General features: G+C 41.1%; 1 long non-coding RNA gene across 6 annotated transcripts; it reads left to right on the top strand.

The window, feature by feature from the left end:
* The first annotated feature begins 1,546 nt into the window (after positions 1-1,546).
* Positions 1,547-22,524, top strand: LOC123766407 (uncharacterized). Of its 6 annotated transcripts, none has more exons than XR_011223722.1 (6): positions 1,547-1,666; positions 5,370-5,612; positions 7,103-7,232; positions 9,268-9,383; positions 20,413-21,218; positions 21,641-22,524. It is a non-coding gene; the product is annotated as an uncharacterized lncRNA (long non-coding RNA). The 6 variants fall into 6 exon arrangements; XR_011223723.1 differs by having other exon boundaries at positions 1,643-1,666; positions 20,413-20,872; XR_011223726.1 differs by lacking the exon at positions 21,641-22,524 and adding an exon at positions 7,432-7,506 and having other exon boundaries at positions 1,647-1,666; positions 20,413-21,305.
* Positions 22,525-23,257: the final 733 nt, after the last annotated feature.

Consider the following 23,257-nt stretch of genomic DNA (forward strand, 5'->3'; position numbering starts at 1 on the left):
GCTCCTACGGGCGTGGATGGTGTGGATCCTGGTGCGAGCCGAGGCATCAGGCTGGTGCTGAAAAAGGATGCCAAGCGTGGGGGGTCCCGGCAGGTGCAACGTTCAGTGGTTGCCGAGGAGCCCTGTGAGGCAGCTGAGGAGGCTCCCAGTGTGCTGCCCATTGCCCGGCCTCTTGGGAAGGATCCTCTCCCTCTCATCTTGGCCTCCGGAGTGGCGATGGATGCTGACCATCCGTTGCATTTTGAAATTGTTGACCGTGTGCGTCCTGCTCCGTGGTGCCCTTCTACCATCTGGATTCGTCGGGCTAGGTGTTTTATTGTGGGTGTGCCAGAGTTAATGCCCGATCCTCGTACGCTCAATAGTGACCATGTTTCGGAGGACATTGTTACTTTGGGAAGCGTACTGTATTCGCTTCCCGGCGGAAGAGTGGCCGGACAAGTATGAGATCTTTTTGTAGTCTGTGTGCTTGCTGTGTGTTTTCTTTTTCTTTTGTTTTCTTGTGTTTTTGATGTTGGCCCTTCAGGCCGGTGTTTAGTGACTTGTGTTTCTGCCTGATTTTTATTGTAATTGGCCTCGCCTTTTGTTACGGGGCGTTAATGTATTGATTTTCTGTTGCTTTACCTGTTTCCTCTTGTTGTATGTTTTGGTTTTTGGAGGTGTTGTTTTGTACTGTGATTGCTGGATTGCCATTGTATTCTGTTTTATGTTTTGATGTATGCTGTATTTTTCATGTTTTTCTTGTGTATGTGTTTTGTTGTACTATGCTGTTTTGTTGTGCTCGGCTGTCGGCCCTTCTGGCCGGTGGTCTATTGTTTTCCTTTATGTATTCTGTATTTTTATTGTATTTAATTTGCATGCTCTGCATGTAAAAATAAAAAAAAAAAAAAAAAAATCCATATCTCCATGGATATTTGTATCCAAGACGGATTCTCGCTATTACTGATTCTCTCCCTCGTCCTCCTCCTCTTCGGCCATAATGATTGGGATTGCCAGCTGCAACCATGTTGTACCATCGTACAGATTCACTGGTTTGTGCTTCTATCCTCCTTTCCTCAGTTACCTTGTCACGGTGATTTTGCCTGACAATACCTCTAATTTGTAGTAGAGTCTTGGGTATGAAGTATTCAATATGGTCTCCTTCAGCAGCCAGCACATCTGCTCGTTCATTCCCACATATTCCAACATGGGAGGGGATCCACAGAAACTTGACGACTCTTCCCTGATTGGTAAGTATTTATTTATTTATTTATTTATTTATTTATGCATATACAAGAATGTACATAAGGAATGTGAGGATACAATTATGGTAATTACAGTCTTGTAAAGCCACTAGCACGCGCAGCGTTTCGGGCAGGTCCTTAATCTAAGAAAATTTTAAGGAGGTAAATACTTGCAAAATTTATGACTCTCTTTTTCTCTTTTTCATGAAATTTATGAAAAAAAGTACTCTCACAGCTCTCTTAATTTCAGTGACTATTGCAAGATTTTTTGTCCGATTTTTACTTAGGCTTTGCAGTGCTGCTTTTGAATCGGTGCAAATCACTGCACCATTAGTGTTCTGTTCAAGAAACCTTAATGCCATAACAATGGCTGTTAGCTCCGGTCCATAGAATTACCCAAATCAGCCCAAATCGGTCCAAAACTACACAAATCGTCCTAGCATTACGTAAGTAAAGAAGAAATATGATATATTTACTTACTATAATGTTGGTGCTACACGTAGAACATGATCAAACCTATTTTTACTCTGAAATAATCTAATTTCATAACGAAATGAGACGTAAATATGTGAGAGGTGACGCCATAGGAAGTCGACGGTCCAAGCGACAATTGTGTGGAGCGACTTATCCAAGATATATGGTCGCCAGGAGAGTGTTTGCTGCCATATCAGCCTCCTGTACACAGTGATCCAGTCCTTTTCGTTCATTGAACACCGAACCCTACACGCCCTCTGATATATTGCTTAATTAACAAATATTCACAAATAAAGATTATATTTGTATATGTTATCAGAAAGGCAGATATAAAATAGTTTTTGTGAATCCATCACAGAGATTATACCTTATTAGAGAGGAAAAATATTCATACTTTAAACAAGGCTTCATGGCCGACGCTCTCCTTACCGATATGGGAACTATGACCTTCCGAAGATCAATGTTAATTTAATCTAGATATTGTAATAAACGAAGTTTTCTATGTCATCATAAAGACATAAATATAAGCTGCATGTTAATACTTTGGCATAAATATAACTGAATTGAAAGTTAAGATATATGCCTTTTTATAGTTACTTGATGGCTCGCTCAGGGAGTGTGAAGGCCTCCACAGAAGCCAATCAATTTTATAATTACTTTGCATATATGCAAAGTAACGCCATAGGTCTTTATGTCAGAATAAAGCCATGTAGACGATAATGTAACTACATTTCAAGGAAAACATATCTTAATATAATTATTAAATGAATGCAAAGTTATGGTTAAATAAATAGCCAATACCACACAATCGCCGGTGTCCGGACACATGAATAGTCGCATTAGGTGAAAGGAAATGTACCCAACCATTTCCATTTACCCAACCAGTTTGTGCACCCTATACACATCCTCTGTGCGGTAATTTATTGTGCACCCCATACTCATCTTGTTACCAGTAGTTTGTGCAACCCATACTCATCCTGTGACCCGTAATTTATTGTGCATCCCATACTCATCCTGTTACCGGTAGTTTGTGCAGCCCATACCCATCCTGTGACCTGTAATTTATTGTGCAACCCATACTTATCCTGTGACCTGTAGTTTATTGTGCAGCTAATACTCATTCTGTGAGTCATAGGACATTGCACAACCCTTTCTCATCGTGTGAATCTTTGTTTACTTTGCTCTCCATATTCATCCTCTGCGCGATAGTTTCTTGTGCAACCCATACCCATGATGTGAGTGGTAGTTTATTGTGTACCCTATATTCATCCTGTGAGTATAGGGTACACAATTCTTGTTTGGATTCTTGTAATGTTATTTGTCTATTTGTAGTCACAGTATTTGTGCGCCCCTTGAGGGACTTGAATTAGAGGGGGGTTGAAATAGCCTAAGCTACTCTATCCCTTTGAGATGTATTTATTGCTTATCTCAATAAACATACTTGAACTTGAACTTGGGTACACAATGAGTTCATTTGTACTCCATACTCATCATCAAGAAGTGTATTTTACCAGCATTGTAATATAAATTAAGAATAAAAGCTTAACTGGATTACGGACCCATAATCAAAATAAGAGTCATCACTAATTATCATGACAAATTGTCTAGGCTACACTTCCGCCTTCGACAAGCTGCCGCCGGATGTGGGTATAGTTTATTGTACACCCCCGCACCCCCAGTCCTGGAAGGGCGGGCATTGGGATGTGGACATGTGTACCATTATACCCCCCCCCCCCACACACACACACTCCTCTCCTGTTAATAATAATACTAATAATAATAAAAATTAAAAATAATAACGTTAATAAATATTATAATTAAAACGCTTACTGCAATACCCTAGTGCTTGAATGAAGGTGAAGGAAAGACCCAATAAATGTGTAAGTGTATTAAAAACCAAATTTTCGTTGGGTGAGCTGGCAGGTGAGCACCACCTGCCAGCTCACCCAGTAATGAACATCACCTGCACACTGCACCGAACCACTTGCCAGCAGGTGCAGAAGTACGATGGAAAGAGCAAAGTATACAATATTTCAAGTATAATATTAAAGATATATTTAGGATTTAATGTTTTCCTATAAAGTTTCAATAATACCTTTATTTGATTTTTTGTATTATTTTCTACCACAGACGTGGCCACACATTAACAATGCTAATCAGCATATATACATTTTCTTCAGTCCGCCATGGACTCTAACCCTTTCCACTACCGCCCACAAGATGGGTATAGGGTGCATAATATAAGAACTAAACTAACTAACTCCATTGATAGGGTTAGAGATTTGTTAAACATATAGTTCAGGGATTTATTGAACAATCAACCACATAAGGTGATTGTAGTGTTTTTAAAATGCTAGGCTAAGCTACATACGTAAATACATAAATACACAGATTTACGTATGCCCTACATAAAGTGTTCGATGTGTCTTTTACATAGTGTCATTAACGTGCATTTACAAAGGTGAAATTGAATTCTGACCAGCTTCCACATATACTTTATACACATACATATACACACACAGACGTATGCGTACATATACATATATATACATACATATATACACACATACATACACATATATTTGTCCCTTTTACTCTGACAAGGTGAGATAACTGATAGAGAAACTAGTGTGCAATTAAGCACTTAATCACTGAAGGTGATTAAGGTGCTTTCACAAGCTCAGGTTATAGAGTTACATCACATACATTCATTGTATAATTGATACGTTACATGGTCAATCTAGGGTACAAGTTCAATATATCATCAAGTGTTCCAGTACTCAAATAGTAATTACACAGTTCAGCATACCTTAGCTGCATACACCCATATAAATTTCTACCACTGGTTTTCTACAGGCTGTCTTTGCAAGCATATCAACAGTGTCATGCCTTGAGATGCCAACATGTGATGGTATCCATAGGAATTTAATTTCAAATCTCTTTTCTTTGGCAGCTAAAATATTCATTCGAATATCACTGACTATTTTCTGGGTGTCACTACTATGTGCGTTCAATACCAGGAGTGCACTCTGCGAATCACAGTATATAAGTCGACTGCCTTTGTGTTTTAAAAATTCAGTGGCAAGGTATATGCCTGCAAGTTCGGTTTGAGTTGTACTTGCCCAATCATTGACGCGCTTCATTCATGTATGTACGAGAGAAGATTGTTCAAATATATTACATGCACATCCGGTACATCGTCCACCTTCTTCTACAGAACCGCCGGTATAGCACTGACACACATCGTTACCCATACCCTGAGTACTCTCAGTGATGCTTTTCAGTGTTAACTGTTTTAATAATGTAGAGTGTACATTATCTTTCTTGGGTGCATTTACAAAATCAACTGCTAGATCCAAGTTATCCCATGGAGTAATTGGTTGATTAATCGTTAATTGAGTTGGGTACATATTTAATATTTTGATGGAGTGGTAGGTGTCCTTCATATGACTGGTTTAAATTACAATTTTGCCCAAAGAAATCGGCTATAGAGCGTGTGAAATATTAGGGTATGAATGTAAATACCCTATACACAGTAGAGAGTATTACGGTATGAATATACTTTGTTAATGTGGCTTTTTCGGAAAGCCACATTATAAAGTACTTGTGTATTTGGCGCACCAAAATTACGATACTAATTGTGATTTAATCTTGTAATGTGTTGAACTGTTGCAGAAGAGAACGAGGCCGGCCGCCTGTTGTAGCAGTTTGGCCCAGAACTGCACGTTTGGTGGCGGGAAATGAGCCAATCAGAGTCGCCGACCTAGAAACCAAGCGCACGGATCAATTTGGGCAGTCAGTACTCCACTCGGTCCAGTGGCAGAAGCATAAAGTACTAGGCTTGTGGTCCATTGATACAAAAGGCCGAAAACGTGCTCCACCCCGGCAAGCAGTGTGTTGGCTCGGCGTTTGAGGGAGGTATGTGGCATTTTTCTACCTTGGTATAGTACAGAAATGTAAAGTGATTTAAGTCCTTATTCAACCCGTCCTCGACTCAAGTCTACTACATCCAGCGGTTGACCCCCACAGACGCATTCATAAATTTTAACATGCTGTTCATTCAAAACAGGAACTTTATCAAATATAAATTATTATAATAGCATATTGTGCATATATAGGCATAGGTTAGGTGTTTAGGTTCTGTTGGCGATTATTTGTATTTGTAGTACGTGGGTGAAGCATTTATAACGTTGTGATTCGAACAAAATTAGTCAGTGAAGCACTTGTTCCAGATATGTTCCAACGAAATCAGTTGAGTCGTGTAAACCGATTTTCTTTCATAAACAGGAGATTTGGTGGGTGCATGGAATCACTTTTGGGTCTTCGTTTGGAAGACGGGCTGCTTTATTGGGACTGACTGGTGACTGCAGTGGATTGACATGTATGTATATTGTACATAAAACTGAAAATATTTATTTACATTTTAGAGAATACAGACGAGGTATTGTCTTCATTTTTACCCCAAGACTTGCAGATCTTGATAGTCGTGGCCCAACCTGAATGTGTGGGGCACATGACGGAAGGGGCCTGGCTTGGGGAAGGGGGGGGGGTGGAGAACTGTTCCTGACCAGTACATGTGACATAAGAGAACTCAGTAGGTTTTCAGCGCTATTCCTTCCAGTGCCCATGTTGGGGCTGCGCCACAGCAGGGTGGTTATATCCCAAGTCTCCAATCACATTTTTAAAGATTTTCGTAAAAAGAACACAACATTAAGAGTTGAAGCCTTGAGACAGCCACTGAGCACATTTAAAACCAAATTCTATGGTTCCTTTTAATTTTAAGATTGCCGGTTTTCGTTCACAAATATGTACCTCGTGGAGGCATCTCCTATTGCAACGAGCCCTTCATATTGCAGCGAATTTAGATTGGTCCCATATTGTTCATTTAATTCGGGTTGCACTGTACAAGTCTGTGGACCACTTCAAACAGCCTTTTAGATCAAAGTATAAGACGATCCTCCCTCAGGCTGGTGTTTAAGAGTAGAAAAGATCTGGAAATTTACCTGTAATCGGTTACAAGTACTGTACATAGGTATGAGAGATTTTCCCACATATAACTCCAAACAAACAATGCACACACAGGGCATCAACCAGGTTTAACCCTGTAATTCAAAGTATATTGGAAAAAAAAGGCCTTTCATACAAGACCAGAGTGAATTTGAAAGTCAAGGCCTTTAGCCTAGAGCTCACATCCGCAGGTACTGCCTCTGCTAGTTCAGCATCAGACTAGAGCCAGGAATCTGAACCTAGGCTACTCTTAGCATGGTAACAGCCATCCCCAAAGACACAATAGTCACGCTGCACATGTAGTACCCACCAAAGGCAGTGAGTAGTGTGCTGTAGTGATTGATGTACAGTGCAATTAAAATAGGATGTGAGCCACAGTGACTGTTTTCTTTCTTTAACAGTGGGGCGACTGATAGATGAAAGGATGAGCGGTCAATGTTGACGAGGAAGGTATGATACGAGCGGACCTGCAGATTAATTCAACAGAGAAGAATTAAATGCCAGTCAAAGCATAGATATCCAATGGACTTGGTAAGTATGGTCCTACTTTTTCATCAGAGGGAGCAAACACATTGGAGAAAGCCAACTGATTGAAGGCAAAGTTCTCAATCGGGGTATTTTCCCTGTAGTACTGATAGTAAGCCTCATTTGTCTAGGAATTGCAAATTTACTTAATGCAATCACTAGTTTCGTTGCACGTGTGTTATTGTTTGAATTTTCCGTTTCTCAGGTTGGCCTTATGTGAGCCAGATTCTGGCTCTTGCAGTAGATTATGAATGAGTCTTAAGAGGCCTGGTGCATTGCGGTAAGTTTGTGAATAGATGTGAATAGCTGTGTAACCATTTAAGGTGTGTACTGTTGTTGGTTAAAGTGTTCATTTAGTCGTATTTCAGTTACGTTGATAGAGGAAAGCTTTTCATCTTTTGCTTCTAGTAATGCATATATATTGGAAATAATTTACACATTTAGCACTTTCATACTAAATATTAAATTGCTATGAAGTTTTTCTGCTTAAAATAATAGAATTAAAATTAAATACCCGGCAGTATACCTTGAGGGCTGACGCAATTCTCTGCTGGGTCAGGTCAGCTCCCCGATGTTCTATTATGTCTCGTTATTAAACTAAAAGGAGATAAAATCTAATACTGTATAGATACATAGTTAATAATATTAACTTAATTAGAATTTAGCGACCACTTCTAAATTATTAACCCTCGCACTGACTAAGAGTTCGGAAAGTGGGAGGGGGGGAGGGTTTGGATATTTCCATATCCATTATGGATATCAACACGGCCCACGTTGGTGACTGTTACGACCCTGGGTTCTCCAGTGGAAACCAGAGGTCAAAATTGAGCTATTAAACTTCCTGGTAGCACAGTTGGGCATCTAGAATGTCAATTGTTTGTATCTTCCCTGCCAGACGTAAGACTATTATTGTTTCTCAAAGAGCATTTAAAGACTGAGCTGGGGGTTGATTATTAAATAATAACATAGGCACCAACTTTGCTTACTAATACTTTCTAATCATTCATAAAGTAACAATACGTTGCATAGGGGAAGATCTTTAATGTGCTTAGCTGCACGATCAATTAGGCTCCTCCCGGCACCACAACATGAGGGAGGCAGCTGGTGGCTAGCTCGGTCTTCTCTCTGGCTGGTGTGTGTGGATAAGACCTACTCTGTGGCTGCTCCCCTACTCTCCTTCCTTCTCCTCTTACTTATTTCCCTTACCTGAAGTTCCTGTATCCTTAAGCTAAGTACAGGGCATTAGTGAGTGTGCCTACTCTGGTAGTAACGATTGGTGAGACCTGGGGATAGTATTTTGCCAGTGTTTGGGTACCCCTAAGTGTTGTGTTTTGTATTAGGGTCCCACGTGGTTTCACTACCCTAAGCTGCATCCAGCTTCAGTGCTTATCCAGTAGTACTTTACCCTAGCTTGTTATTAGTGTAAACCTTGTATCCTGCCTATGTGGACCAAGGCTTTTAACGTAAGATAGTGTGGTAAAGTTATTATTATTATTGTTATTGGTGTGAGTGTATGGGGGGTTGTTAAGGGGTTAATAAATAAGTACATGAATTACAGAGTATCTCTTCTTCCAAGGTGGGAGCGCAGTGATCAACCCTTAGACTAACATTTATGGTCTTGTAGCAAGTTATTACTACTGTGGATAGTTTATTTTGGGGGCCGGGCCTTTTAGCTCTCCCATATTTGATACTCTTGTCTTCTAACTACCTTTACCCCTTAATATTACCAGAACCCCATAGAAGCCCCACTCATATCAGTTGTAACAGTGACATAACATTTTGACGTTGTCAAAATCCTTGCATTAGTTGCCTGAAGGTCCAATAGCCTCGTTTGAGGTAACTACACTGTCTCTCATTTAATATCATTAAGGCAATTTCTTGTGTATACAAGGTATTTGGAGTGATCGTGGTCACCTGTAGGACATCACCATAATCAAGTGAAAATAATTACTTCAAATTGAAGTTAAAAAGTGATGAAACACGGATTCTTTAATTACATAAATTGTGAATTTTCCCACTCTAATAATTCGATTATCGGCAGGAAAGGAAGCATCAACATTGGCGGCCTCTTGTCTGACTCGTATATTCCCCATGAAGCTCTTTCTCATCCATGGACGATGTTAGTTGAAGCTTACTCTGGTCTATGGACTTTCTTAGGTAAGAATTTTGTTTATTGCTAACTCTAATTCTCAGTGCAGTAAATAAAATAAATTCATTAATCTGTAATGAACCTTGAGTAACAGAACTAATGCTTTAAATCAAATAATAAATACGGCACCATCTGAATTCAAATAATTAATAAGTAACACCCCACTGTGGTAACTGTGTAGAGTAACCTTTTTTTGTACAGTCCGCTAGAAATTAAAATTAAATAGTTAAGTTATCCACATCCTAGCATATAGAGCGCCTCATAAAAATGACCAATAGTGGGTCAGGTTACAGTCAGAAGAGTTCCACATTACTTTAATTGATTTTTCTAAATAACAGATTTTTACTGGTTATTTTGTAGGAGTTAGGGTAAGAAAACAGGTAGTTTACAAATGGTTCAAAGATGATAAATATATTCATATTTAAATGTTAAGACCAAATTCGTTTTATTTCTTTTATAGTAATTTGCTATTCAAACCTTTATTTTGAATGCATTACTTTTGTATGAATGTCGAATTGGAAAGTTACAAAAAACTAGAATTTGTTTTTCCAATATAAAGAGCTGTTTTGGGGAGATGTATATGTTTTGTACTATTATACCCCCCTTCCTTTCTGGCTCGTTGTCGCCGTGAGAAGGCTTGGGGGGGCGGCTGCCAGAGTGTGATGCTTCAAGAGTCAAGTCCTCTGTCCTTTTGATGCCATATACTTCTGCTGCTGCTGCCTTCACCAATTGTGCCAGAAATCTTTTCCTTTTCCTAATTTCATTTTCCTCCTTCCCCCCCCCCCCCCTCTCTTTTCCTTTCTAATTGTCATTTCCTGCCGACCTTTTGCCAGTTTTGATTACTCTACCAGGTTTCTTCTGTTTTGATGCCCGAGTGTTTGGGGAGGCATAATCTCTTGCCCGTAGAACCCAACGTCTCAAGTGAGGGGACCCTTTTGTTGTCAATCCTCATTTCGTTGCTGAACCCGGTTGCTGAACCCGATTTTGACGGACTGATGGTTCTTAAGGTGGCGTTTGTGGGGCGTATTCTCACGATGCATCCCTAGAGGGCCCCGGCATGATCGGCAACATGTCTCTTGTTGGGTGTCCTGCCTCTAATTGTGGCTCTATGGTGGGTACGGGTGCACATTCGTGAATGAAAGTATAACCTCTCGTTTTCATTTTGCTGAATAGTGTTCCTCTGACTTCTTAGGCTCGTGGGGTAGACGACCAAGCCTCCGAGTCGGACTGTGTTGGAAGACCGGGCTCTGTAGCCCCCCCCCCCTCCCTGCTACATTGGGTTCAGACCTAGCTCCTCCTTTGACCCTCCTGACTACTCTCCTCCTCTCCCCTCCCTCCTCTGTGGTTGGGTCGAGCCATACGCCCCCAACGATGACAACCTGGCGTGGTTGTCTCTCCTTGTGCCTAGTACACCTTTTTAACGATCCCTTCCCATACTAATAAGTACAAAGCCTTGTTTGGTCCTGCTTCATGGGCTAAATACTTAGAACTCCTCTCTCTGGATTCTACACCTGACGATTTCTCACTCCATAAACACCTTATCGATTCGTTGGATGCCTGTTACTTTTAATTCCACCCGTTTAACTACACAAGTCGTCGCTTCTCCTTCACCGGATGCAGCTACCTGCTTAGCCGTATTGTCTTGCATTGAACATAAGAACATAAGAACAAAGGTAACTGCAGAAGGCCTATTGGCCCATACGAGGCAGCTCCTATTCTATAACCACCCAATCCCACTCATATACTTGTCCAACCCGTGCTTGAAACAATCGAGGGACCCCACCTCCACAATGTTACGCGGCAATTGGTTCCACAAATCAACAACCCTGTTACTGAACCAGTATTTACCCAAGTCTTTCCTAAATCTAAACTTATCCAATTTATATCCATTGTTTCGTGTTCTGTCCTGTGTTGATACTTTTAATACCCTATTAATATCCCCCCAGTTATGTCCATTCATCCACTTGTAAACCTCTATCATGTCACCCCTAACTCTTCGCCTTTCCAGTGAATGCAACTTAAGCTTTGTTAATCTTTCTTCATATGAAAGATTTCTAATTTGGGGAATTAACTTAGTCATCCTACGCTGGACACGTTAAAGTGAATTTATATCCATTCTATAATATGGCGACCAAAACTGAACTGCATAATCTAAATGGGGCCTAACTAGAGCAAGATATAGCTTGAGAACCACGCCAGGTGTCTTGTTACTAACGCTGCGATTAATAAATCCAAGTGTCCGATTTGCCTTATTACAAACATTTATGCATTGATCCTTTTGTTTTAAATTCTTACTAATCATAACTCCCAGATCCCTTTCGCAATCCGACTTCGCAATCACAACACCATCTAGCTCGTATCTTGTAACTCTATCATCATTACCTAACCTCAGAACTTTACATTTATCAGCATTAAACTGCATCTGCCAATCCTTTGACCATTTCAAAACCCTATCTAGATCAACTTGAAGTGATAGTGAGTCCTCCTCCGAATTAATTTCCCTACCGATTTTCGTATCATCGGCAAATTTGCAAATGTTGCTACTCAAACCTGAATCTAAATCATTTATATATATTATAAACAACAGAGGTCCCAGGACAGAGCCTTGAGGCACTCCACTTACAACATTTTCCCACTCTGACTTGATTCCATTTATACTAACTCTCTGTTTCCTTTGGTATAGCCATGCCCTAATCCAGCTTAATATAGCACCCCCAATACCATGAGACTCTATTTTTTTAATCAGTCTTTCATGTGGCACTGTATCAAAAGCTTTGCTAAAGTCAAGGTATACAACATCGCAATCCTTACCACTATCAACTGCCTCAACAATGCTAGAATAAAAAGATAACAAATTTGTTAAACATGAACGGCCATTTATAAAACCATGTTGCGACTCAATTATTAATTTATGTTTTTCAAGATGAAGACGAATTTTATTTGCTTTAAGCACCCTAGCAAACACTTCATCCGGCCCTGGGGATTTGTTTGGTTTGAGTTTTACTATTTGTTTAAGAACATCCTCCCTGGTAACTGCTAAACTCGTCAACCTGTCCTCGTCCCCACCCACATAGACTTGTTCGGCTGAAGGCATATTGTTAAGTTCCTCTTTAGTAAATACAGATACAAAATATTTATTAAAAATACTACTCTTCTCTTCATCACTATCTGTTATTTGACCTGTCTCAGTTTTTAATGGACCTATCCTTTCCCTAGTCTTAGTACGATATAACTGAAAAAACCCTTTAGGATTTGTCTTTGCTTGCCCTGCTATGCGAACTTCATAGTTTCTTTTTGCTTTCCTTATCTCTTTTTTAACATTTCTAACCAGTTGTACGAATTCCTGTTCTAAAGTGACCTCCCCATTTTTAATCCTTTTGTACCAAGCTCTCTTTTTACCTATAAGGTTCTTCAAATTCTTTGTTATCCACTTTGGGTCATTAGTATACGATCTATTCAATTTGTATGGTATACTACGTTCCTGTGCTTTGTTTAGAATATTCTTAAATAAGTTATATATTGAATCCACATCGAAATCCCCATTTAAGTCACCTATCGCTGGGTTCATGTCTCGCTCCAAGACCGGCCCACACCCCATACCCAAGCCTTTCCAATCAATTTGACCCAAAAAATTTCTTAGGCTATTAAAATCAGCTTTTCGAAAATCTGGCACTTTAACAGAATTTTCTCCTACTGGTCTATTCCATTCTATGCTAAATCTGATTTCTTTGTGATCACTGCTCCCTAGCTCACTCCCTATTTCGATGTCATTAATTTGCGTTTCCCTGTTAGTTAACACTAAATCTAAAATATTATTTTCCCGTGTTGGTTCCTTAATGTGTTGCGTAAGAAAGCAATCGTCAATTAATTCTAGAAAATCTTCTGCTTCACTATTCCCTGTTTTGTTCAACCAGTTTATTCCGCTAAAATTAAAGTCACCCATGACATAAATACTGTTAGATCTAGATGCTCTAGATATTTCATCCCATAGATGCTTTGCTTCCATTCTGTCTAAATTTGGTGGCCTATATATTACTCCTATTATAATATTATTAGCTTTTAAGTTTAATTCAATCCAATTAGTTTGTGTGTGGCTCTGTTTTGATTCCCTCTTTGAGACTACATTTCAAATTGTCCCTAACATATATGGCTACTCCACCTCCTCGTCTAATATATCTATCTGTGTGAAATAGTTTAAATCCATATATTTGATATTCAGCTAATAGTTCTCTATTTTCTACATTCATCCACGTTTCGGTAAGTGCAATAATATCTATTTTTTCTGTGCAGACAAGAGCATTTAATTCGTTAATTTTATTTCTTAGACTTCTACTGTTAGTGTAATATACCCTAAGTGAATTGTTATTTTGCGGACCTTCACTTTCCCTGATCGTTTTGCCAATTCCTTTCTCCCACAAACACATACTTTTATTACCTCCTTCCTCCAAATCAATTCCCATACCTCTATCTACTAACAGTTTAAACCCAAACAAACACCTCTAACCACTTCTTCTAGCGAGTTCGCAACAGCAACAACCCCAGCTCTCGATAGATGCACCCCATCACGAGCATACATTTCATTTCTTCCATAGAAGTGTTCCCAGTTGTCTATGAAAGATATTGCATTTGATTTGCAATATCTTTCCAGCCGGCAATTGACACCAAGTGCCCTCGATATCCATTCATTTCCCACTCCCTTTCTTGGAAGAATGCCACATATGATCGGGATTCCTCCCTTGCTCCTAACTAACTCTATGGCTGTTTTATACCTCTGAATCAGTTCCTCACTCCTGACTCGACCAACATCATTTCCTCCCACGCTAATGCAAATAATGGGATTGTTCCCATTACCAGCCATAATATCATTCATGTTGTTTATAATATCACCAATGCCAGCTCCGGGATAGCAAACCCTTAACCTGTTCCCCCTATCTCTAGCACAAAACGTTCTATCCAAATACCTTATCTGGGAATCTCCCACAACTAATGTTTGCTTAGGTACTTCCTTTACTTTCTGAGGGGCCTGCGCTTCCTTTCTCTTCGTTGCTTTCCCTTTTGCGCGATCCACAGTCTCTCCACAGCACTCGTCCTCCAAAACGTCAAATGAATTTGAAGTTGCTATGGCGTTTGAAGGCGGCTTTATCAAAGTCTTCTTAAGGCCCCTGTCTTTCGCAACTCTCCAAGACGAGGTCCCTTTACTGCTGGTCTCCTCCTTCGTTACTTCTCGTTGTTTTTTAAGCTGACGCACCTCCTCCCGCAGAGAGTCCAACTCTGTCCTCAGGGCTCCCACTAGAGTCACCAGGTCCTTCACTACAACTTCCATATTGCTATGATAATATAACAACACTCGATTGGGGAGACCCCTGTTCGGATCTCCAAAAACGCTTGATTAAATGTCATTGTTGGCACTGTTCTCCTCCCGCACCATGTTGCAACTGGTGTTAGGGGCCTAAAAGGCTGCCATGAAGATATTAAACATATCCCCAAAGCCCAAGGCCATCCTGTCCTCCAGGTAGACACGTTCACTCGACCCCCTTGTGGTCGTCGCCGTCAGCCCCTTAGAGTTGTGAAAATCACATTTGATAGTAGGACCCTTCCGCCCTCTATAATTCTTGCTGGTGCCAGATGCTTCGTTCAGGAGTACATTCCCTCTCCTAGATTTTGCAATAAATGCTGGAAGTTCGGGCATGGTGTCCTCAAATGCTCAAGTACTGTGTATCTGTCCCATCTGTGGGGCCGATGATCACTCTAAAAGTCCGAGTTCACTTCTCCCCAGGTTCGCTGTCTCAATTGCAGTGAGGCCCACCCTACCTTCTCTGCTTGTGTATGCACTACAAACTTGAGGAAGCCGTCCTCAACTTGAAACACCGGGAGCGTCAGCCTTTTCCTGAAGCAAGATGCCAAGTTCACCATCTCGCCCCTTTTGCTATCATATCCTACGCTCGTGTTGCGTTCTACCTCACCTCATCATTCCCACCATACTCGGTCTCTCAACAGTTTCCAGATCTTAGACCCGAACACGCCCACCACCACCTCCCCTGTTCCTTTACGTTCTGTCCCGAAGGGACCCCCTCCTGGTTCTCCATCTGAAGTTCCCCCCTTCCTACCCAGACTGCCATGTCTCCTGTGTTTTCTTTCCCCAATCCTTCTTCCCATCTTTCCCTGTCTCTTGGCCCTCCACGCCGCCTGTTTGTCCAGGCTGATGTCCATCATCCTAACAGCAATCTTCATGATATTCACTCCCATTCATCATCTCTTGTTGAGACAATTGAGTCTGTCGCCCAGTACGTTGTTGCTTGAACACCTGTCTCTTTTGAGTCAGAAACGTAAGCCTGGCTCCTCTCCTTCCTCCTCCCCGGCAGGTACGAAGGCTTCGTTTTCTTCCTCACCCGCCACCTCTGAGACACTCGCTGCGTCCCCCTTCCATTTCGGTGGTCGGGCCCCCTGTCCAAGCTATGGAGGTTTCTTTAGCCCCCGTTTCCTTTTTCGTTGCTGCCCTTGCTGAGGTGCGCTCCCGGTTTCTGCTCCCCCCCCCCCCTCCTGCTGTCCTTGACCTCCCCTCTCTGTTCAACCCATTCTCGCACTTTCGTACAGTCAATATTGACTTGTTAAATAAGTCAATATTGACTGTACAAAAGTGCGAGAACGGATTGCTCTGTTGTCTCCTCCGGACCCTACCCATCCGCCTCTGGTCTGTCCACCTGCTCCCTTCACTCCATCCTTACTCAGTTTACCCATGCCTCCTAAGCTTGATTTTACTAACCCTGATCCTAAGCTTATTGAATATACTGTTCTTCTTTACCTTTGTTTCTTTATTGTTCTCTGTTGTTATCCTTTCTCTTTTTGATAATGTGTCTTCTTCAATGGAATATTAGTGAATTTTATGCCAACTTCCATGAACTCAAACTTCAGATTACACAGTTTTCACCACTTTGTGTTTGTCTCCAGGAACCAAAGCTTTTTGCTCGTCCTGGTCTCTTTCGGGGTTATTCCTCTTTTTTTTCCTACCCCCCCCCCCCCCCTCCCAGCTCATGCTGGGGCCCATAACTTCTCTTGATTCGTACTGTTATTCCCTTCGTCCCCCTACTGTTTCCATCTCCTATCCATTGTTCTGCTGCCCGTGTTTTTGTGAGTAAATAGTATACAGTCTGTTCCATTTACCTCCCCCCAAATGTCCCGCTTTCTCTTCCTGATCATAAGCACCTCCTTGACTCCTTGCCAGTGCTCCTGTTGGGTGATTTCAACTGTCGGCATACCCTCTGGGGTGATGTTCTAACAAACACCTGAGGCTGCCTTTTTGAACCGTTCTTCCTCTATTCTTCCCTATCTCTTCTGAATTCTGGTGAGTCCTCCCATGTGGACTCTCGAACTTGCACCCTTTCCTGTCTTGATCTTTCTCTCTGCTCGTCGTCCTTTTGCTTAGATCTCACGTGGAGGGTTCTTGATGACCTCCATAAGTGACCATTTCCCCATCCTTATTTCCTTTTCTCTTTTCACCTTCCCCTCTCCTTCCCTAGGTGGCAGTTTGCCAAAGCTGATTGGAACCTATTCACTCTGTGCTACTCTCACTAACCTCTCCTCTCTGCCTCTTCCTCGCGCCCTCCTCCTTTTTCATGACACCATCTTAGATGCTGCCCTCTGCTCTATTCTTCACTCTACCTCCCGGGGCACGCGGAAGTGCATTCCCTGGTGGAATGCGGACTGTGTTCGGGCTGTCGCAGCGTGGAAGAAACACCGACGTCGACAGACGGCCGATTCTTTTATTTTGTTTTGGAAAGCAAGTGCGGTGGCCTGTAGGGACCATTCATACAGCTAAGCGTGGAAGTTGGAAATCTTACGTTTCCACCATTGTCAGATATTCCTCTACCACAAATCTGGAAGAAGATCGGCAAAATTGCGGGCAAGTTCGTTCCAGATATCTCGCCAGTTCTTCACCTCCGAGGTACTCTTGTGGTGGACCCAGTGCAGGTCGCAACCAAACTGGGTTCCCACTTTTCTTCTGTTAGTTCTGGTTCTCATCTTCCTCAATCCTTCCTTCGTAAGCCTGTTCTTGAATCTCATCCCTTAGATTTCCGCACTCGTCTCCGCCTTCCCTATAACGATTCCTTCTCTCTCTCAACTTCAGTCTGCCCTGGCCCTTTACTGTTTTATGGCAGCGGGCTCGGAAGACATTGAGATGCTTCGCTATCTCCCTCCTTGCACGTCTCGGTAGTTACTGAGTCTGTATAACCAGGCTGTATAACCAGGTCTGGGAGTCGTCGTCAGTCCCCGAGGACTAGCTCGATGCCGCTGTACTATCTATTCGGAAACCGGGGAGGTCTCGGGACATCCTTAAGGACTTGGACTTGGTGAACTTGGAGGTCTATATTCGTACTGATTTTACTGCGAAGACCTCCGTTGTTGCTGTCCTTTATGACCTGGAAAAAATCTTATGACACAACCTGGAGATACCATATTCTGTCCCAACTTCGTTCTTTCGTTCTTTTGGCCTTCGTAGTAATCTTCCCCTTTTTCCAAAGCTTCCTCTCTCGTCATTCCTTTAATGAGGCTTGGTACCACTCTCTCTGCCTCTTTTCGGCAATACGAGAGTGTACCCAAAGGTAGTGTTCTGATCGCTACTTTTTCTGGTTACCCTCAATAGTCTTCTTTCCTCCCTTCCTTCTGGCATTTTCTCCGCTCTTTATGTCGACGATCTTACTCTTTGCTGTCGTGGTGATGATTCTCCTCTCTTCAACGACAACTTCAACTTGCGATTGATGTCGTGTCGTCTTGGGCCACCAATCATGGCTTAAAGTTCTCTGCAATTAAGACTTGTGCTATGACTTAATCGAAAGCATGTCGTCCTTCGTCCTTCTTTGTCACTTCATGGTCATCCCCTTGTGTACAAAGATTCTGCGAAGCTTTAGGGGTTAATTTTTGACACTCGTTTGTCTTGGTCGCCCCATATCTCTTACCTCAGAGTTGAATGCTCTAGGGCTCTTAACCTACTTAAGGTTTTGTCCCATACTTCTTGGGGAGCAGATAGGCGCACGCTCCTCTATTTGCACTCCTCTCTCGTCCTGTCTGAACTCGAATATGGTGCCCCTGCATACTCTTCTGCTTCTCCTTCTACTCTTCACCATCTTGATCCTTTGCACCATACTGGGATGCGCCTCAGCTTTGGTGCCTTTCGTTCAACTCCTACCTTCAGCTTGTACGCTGACACTGGCTTCTTATCTCTCCAGGACCGCTGTGATCGCTACTGTCTTCGTTATCTTGCATGGTCCTTTCAGTATACTCACTCTCGCCTCTGTCGTGCTTTGATTTTTACCCATCCTGTAGTTCCTGTTCCTCTTCACCACCTTCCTCTTTCTGTCCGTTTGTCTCGCTTACAAGATTCTCTTTTGATTCGTATTACCAATGTTTCTCCTCATATTGTCCCATCCATGCCCCTGTGGAGGGTCCCCCTTTCCAAATTTTGTACTTCCCTGACCCTCATCACTAAAGCACATCACTTGTACTTCCCTGACCCTCACCCCTCCTACAGTTCTGAAACGCCTTTTCCTTAAGCACTTTTCTTCACACTCACTCCGTTTCCATCTTCACCGATGGCTCTAAGTCTCTTGACGGTGTAGGCTGCTACGGTTTTTCCTGACCACTCTGTGTGTCGCCTTCCTCCGGAGGCTAGCATCTTCACAGCAGAACTTTATGCTACTCTCTATGCTCTTCGTCTCCTGCTTTCTCCTTGTCAATCCTCCTTTGGGGTGGTAGTTGACTCTCGTAGTGCCCTCATGGCTTTAGGGTCACTTTAATCCGGTCCATGCAGTGGTCATAGATTCAACATTGGCTGTTTATTCCCAGTAAATTTAAGTCGGTAGAGTTTTGCTGGGTTCCCAGCCATGTTGTTGTTTCATTAAATGAGCGTGCATGCTGCCACTATGGAAGCAATCCGCACTTGTCCCATCTCCCGTAAAGGTATTCCTTATTCCAGCTTTTACCCAGTCATTCATTCCACCATCCTTGCCTGTTGGCAGGGTTGTTGGTCTTCTGTTACTGGTAACAAACTGCGTACTCTTAGTCATGTCTCTGTGGCCTTCCTCCTACTACCGTAACCGGCAGTGGGAAACGGCTCTGGCTAGGTTATGTATTGGCCATACAAGTTTAACTCATGGTCACTTAATGGAGCACCGCCCTGCTCTTTATTGTCCATATTGCATTGTTCCTCTTACGGTCGTTGCACATTCTTGTTGAATGTCCTGACTTCCAGGACGAGCGTGTGTATCTTGCTTTCCAACCGTCCCTCGCGGTAAATTGTCCATCCATAGAATTTTTGGTGAATCGGTTACTTTTGATATCATTGGCCTTGTGCGTTTCTGTTCTCGTATTGGCATCCTTGGTGATATTTAGCACCCTCTTATTACTCCGCACGTTTGGTGGTGCTTCATAGCCTTCTCGGTTTGGTGCCTTCTTTTGATACTTACTTGTACTATTATATTCCAGAATAATTGGCATATATTTGTTTTAGCAGGCTGTATTAAGTATATATGACTTACTGGATGTGGTTTATTATTTGAGTTCTTTTAAAATTATTTATTTAAATATATTCTAATTGAATATAAAGTTGCAAGAGGTGGTTAAAATTTCTTTGGTATATATATTGACAGGACTAGTCTGATGACGTACTATGTTACTTTTAGCTCTGGTATGATGTTAGATTATATTAATTATAATTGCTAAAATAAATAAAATACTGTATTGATATGTTTGCATGTAAATTATATTGGAGTAAAAATTTTTTACTTCAATTTCTTTCTAGATTCAAAGATGATTTGTTCACTATCACCAGTTTGTAATTAGGAGTGTACTAAACATCCCAATGGCTCCAAATTTGATAGTGTGATCATTGGAACTTAAAGATAAACTACATGAAATAGTAAAACTTTAAAATGAATATATGTACTACTGAAGGTACTGACTAGTGTTATGGCAATCAGGATGTGTTAATGGGCACAGTTAAGTTCAAAATTGTGATTAATCTTTTGTGTTAAACCATTGCAGAAGGAAACGAGGCCGACGACAGTTGTTTGGCCCAGAACTGCACGTTTGGTGGCGGGAAGTGAGAGCCAATCAGTCGCCGACCGAGACAAGAGCACAAATAAATGTGGACAGTCTGTGCTCAGTCCAGCGACAGAAACAGTGCTCGGCTCGCTGTGCACAGACAAGTGCTTCGCTCAGTCCAGGGACATAAACATAAATACGATCACCACAGCAAGCTGTGTATTAGTTCGGCGTTTGGAAGAGTCGCCTGAGGGAGACGCGTGGAATTTGTCGACCTTGCATTGGAAGACGACTTAAAATTCATTACGTGGGTAACAGCGCTGGATGGTGCAGAAATATAGTGATTCAGTCTCTATTGGTGCGATATGATACTGACTGGTGACGGCAGTGGATTGACATCTGCACACACTATACATAAAACTAAATATATATATAATTTTTGTTAAAGAATATAGTTAAGGTAGTTTGTCTTGGTAATCATTTCCCCCGAAGATTTGAGGAAATTTATCAAGTGAATTAATGTATAATGACTTATAGTAAATATATAACTTTGGAAATAGAACATTTTCTGTATTTAACTGACATTGTAATTATAAGGTGTGAAGGATAGATGAAATTGTTAATGTAATGTCCATTGAGGTTTGTTGAAGACCTGTTGTGCCCTCTGTAATCCTTTTTGCGCTACCGCTCATTGGATGAGCATGGGGTGCACAATAAACTAGCGTCCTCCGGCGGCAACAATGCTGGCCCATCCTGACTGTGTTTACCTGACGAGAACTGTTCCTGACCAGTACACACGAGACCTCGTAGGTTTTAAATAGTATAATTACCATGTAGACAAATGTTGGAGATTTAAGTGGTTATATACCAATAAAAGTAAATATTCTTACAAACTTTGGAATTTGTGGAATGATAGTCACATACAACCTATGGGCTCCAGAAATTTTGCCCAATATTCCAGTGTATAAACTAGTCAGTTTAAACGTACCTATTATGTTTAATAGGCACTTTACGTTTAATACATAGGTAGTACCTTCATGAACTATTTTTTCCTCAACATTAGCCATTTCGATAAAACCATCAGAACATCTCAAACACATTTATTCTTCATATCCTGTAGATATTCTTCATATAATGAACTACTGTTTCCCCGACCTCGCTACTAATAGGCATGGTAAGGGATAGTTCCAAGAGTTTTAAAGTATTTTTTTTTTTTTTTTTTTTGCAGGTTGCGGCACTGAGGAAATAGCTGGTGATTTGTAGATTCGTCATCATTCATAAAGTGACGTAAGAAGTCAATCGGCGATGAAGATGGTCCAATTTTTCTTGGCAGAAATTGTTCAGTGTGAAAAATTTAGATAGCGAAGCTTAATTAGTTGAATGGTACTTGTAAATAAATCTTGTATGAGGACCAACATCTTGCTACTAATAAAGGAAATACCTGGTACATGTAATTAAAGTATTAGATGTATTGTCTAAAATCAGAGTTAGCGTTATCACTTTACGTACATGTAAAAAGTATTTATTTTTGCCCTATATTAACTTTCTTGCCATGGTGACTTTTGATAATACTTTATTTACCCTGCAAAGGTCAATATTTAAATGTCTCAAGTGTTAAATTACTAAAATCTGTAAAGTTTTAAGTATGGTAGGCAGTGTAAACAGTGGTTGTTACCAGTAATTATAATTCAATTCTGGGGCCCCTCTAATATTTGAGAGGGGCTCCTTGGTGCTGCGTATTGGAAAGCGCTCGTATTAGCATTCTTGGTGATATTTAGCGCCCTCTGATTCTCCCGCACATTTGATGGTGCTACATAGCCTTCCCGGTTTGGTGCCTTCTTTTGATAATTACCTTACTTTCAGGTAGTACATTGACCTACATACAAGTAGGCAACATATACCTACCTTAATAGTAGGTACAATAGAAAAGTTACCTACTATTGGTGGCAACACTTGGCTTGCAATGCCAAGTGTTGTAACGCCTAGCTTGTAAGTGGGAGCTAAGTTTCAGGTCTGTGTCCGTCCTTTCCCCCCCCCCCCCTGTTACCTTGACCCCCTCCTTGTTGCCCCATGAATCTTCCCATTGTGATAATAAAGAGGTACACGAGCAAATTTGTATTGAAATCCCACAAATGAAGTTTTCATAGGGACGAGTAACAAAGTATCTATTTGAATAGGCAGAAATGACCTATTTAAATATGAAAATGTGCAAATTTGCAATAACAGCCCAACAAATGTGGCAGAATTTTCAAAACAGAAAAAGTACCTATTTGAATAGGTAGGACCTATTTGAATAGGTAGATTTGGTGTATGAGCAAATTTGCAACAGTCCAACAAATGAAGAATTTTCAAAACAGAAAAAGTACCTATTTGAATAGGTCAGACCTATTTGAATAGGTAGGACCTATTTGAATAGGTAGATTTGGTGTATAAGCAAATTTGCAAGCCCAACAAATGTGGAAGAATTTTCAAAACAGAAAAAGTGCTTATTTGAATAGGTCGGACCTATTTGAATAGGTAGGACCTATTTGAATAGGTAGATTTGGTGTATGAGCAAATTTGCAAGTCCAACAAATGAAGAATTTTCAAAACAGAAAAAGTACCTATTTGAATAGGTCGGACCTATTTGAATAGGTAGATTTGGTATATGGGCAAATTTACAACAGTCCAACAAATGTGGAAGAATTTTCAAAACAGAAAAAGTACCTATTTGAATAGGTAGGACCTATTTGAATAGGTAGATTTGGTGTATGAGCAAATTTGCAAGTCCAACAAATGAAGAATTTTCAAAACAGAAAAAGTACCTATTTGAATAGGTAGGTCCTACCTATTCAAATAGGTCCGA

Source organism: Procambarus clarkii, chromosome 65, assembly GCF_040958095.1.
Source record: "Procambarus clarkii isolate CNS0578487 chromosome 65, FALCON_Pclarkii_2.0, whole genome shotgun sequence".
Classification (NCBI taxonomy): domain Eukaryota; kingdom Metazoa; phylum Arthropoda; class Malacostraca; order Decapoda; family Cambaridae; genus Procambarus; species Procambarus clarkii.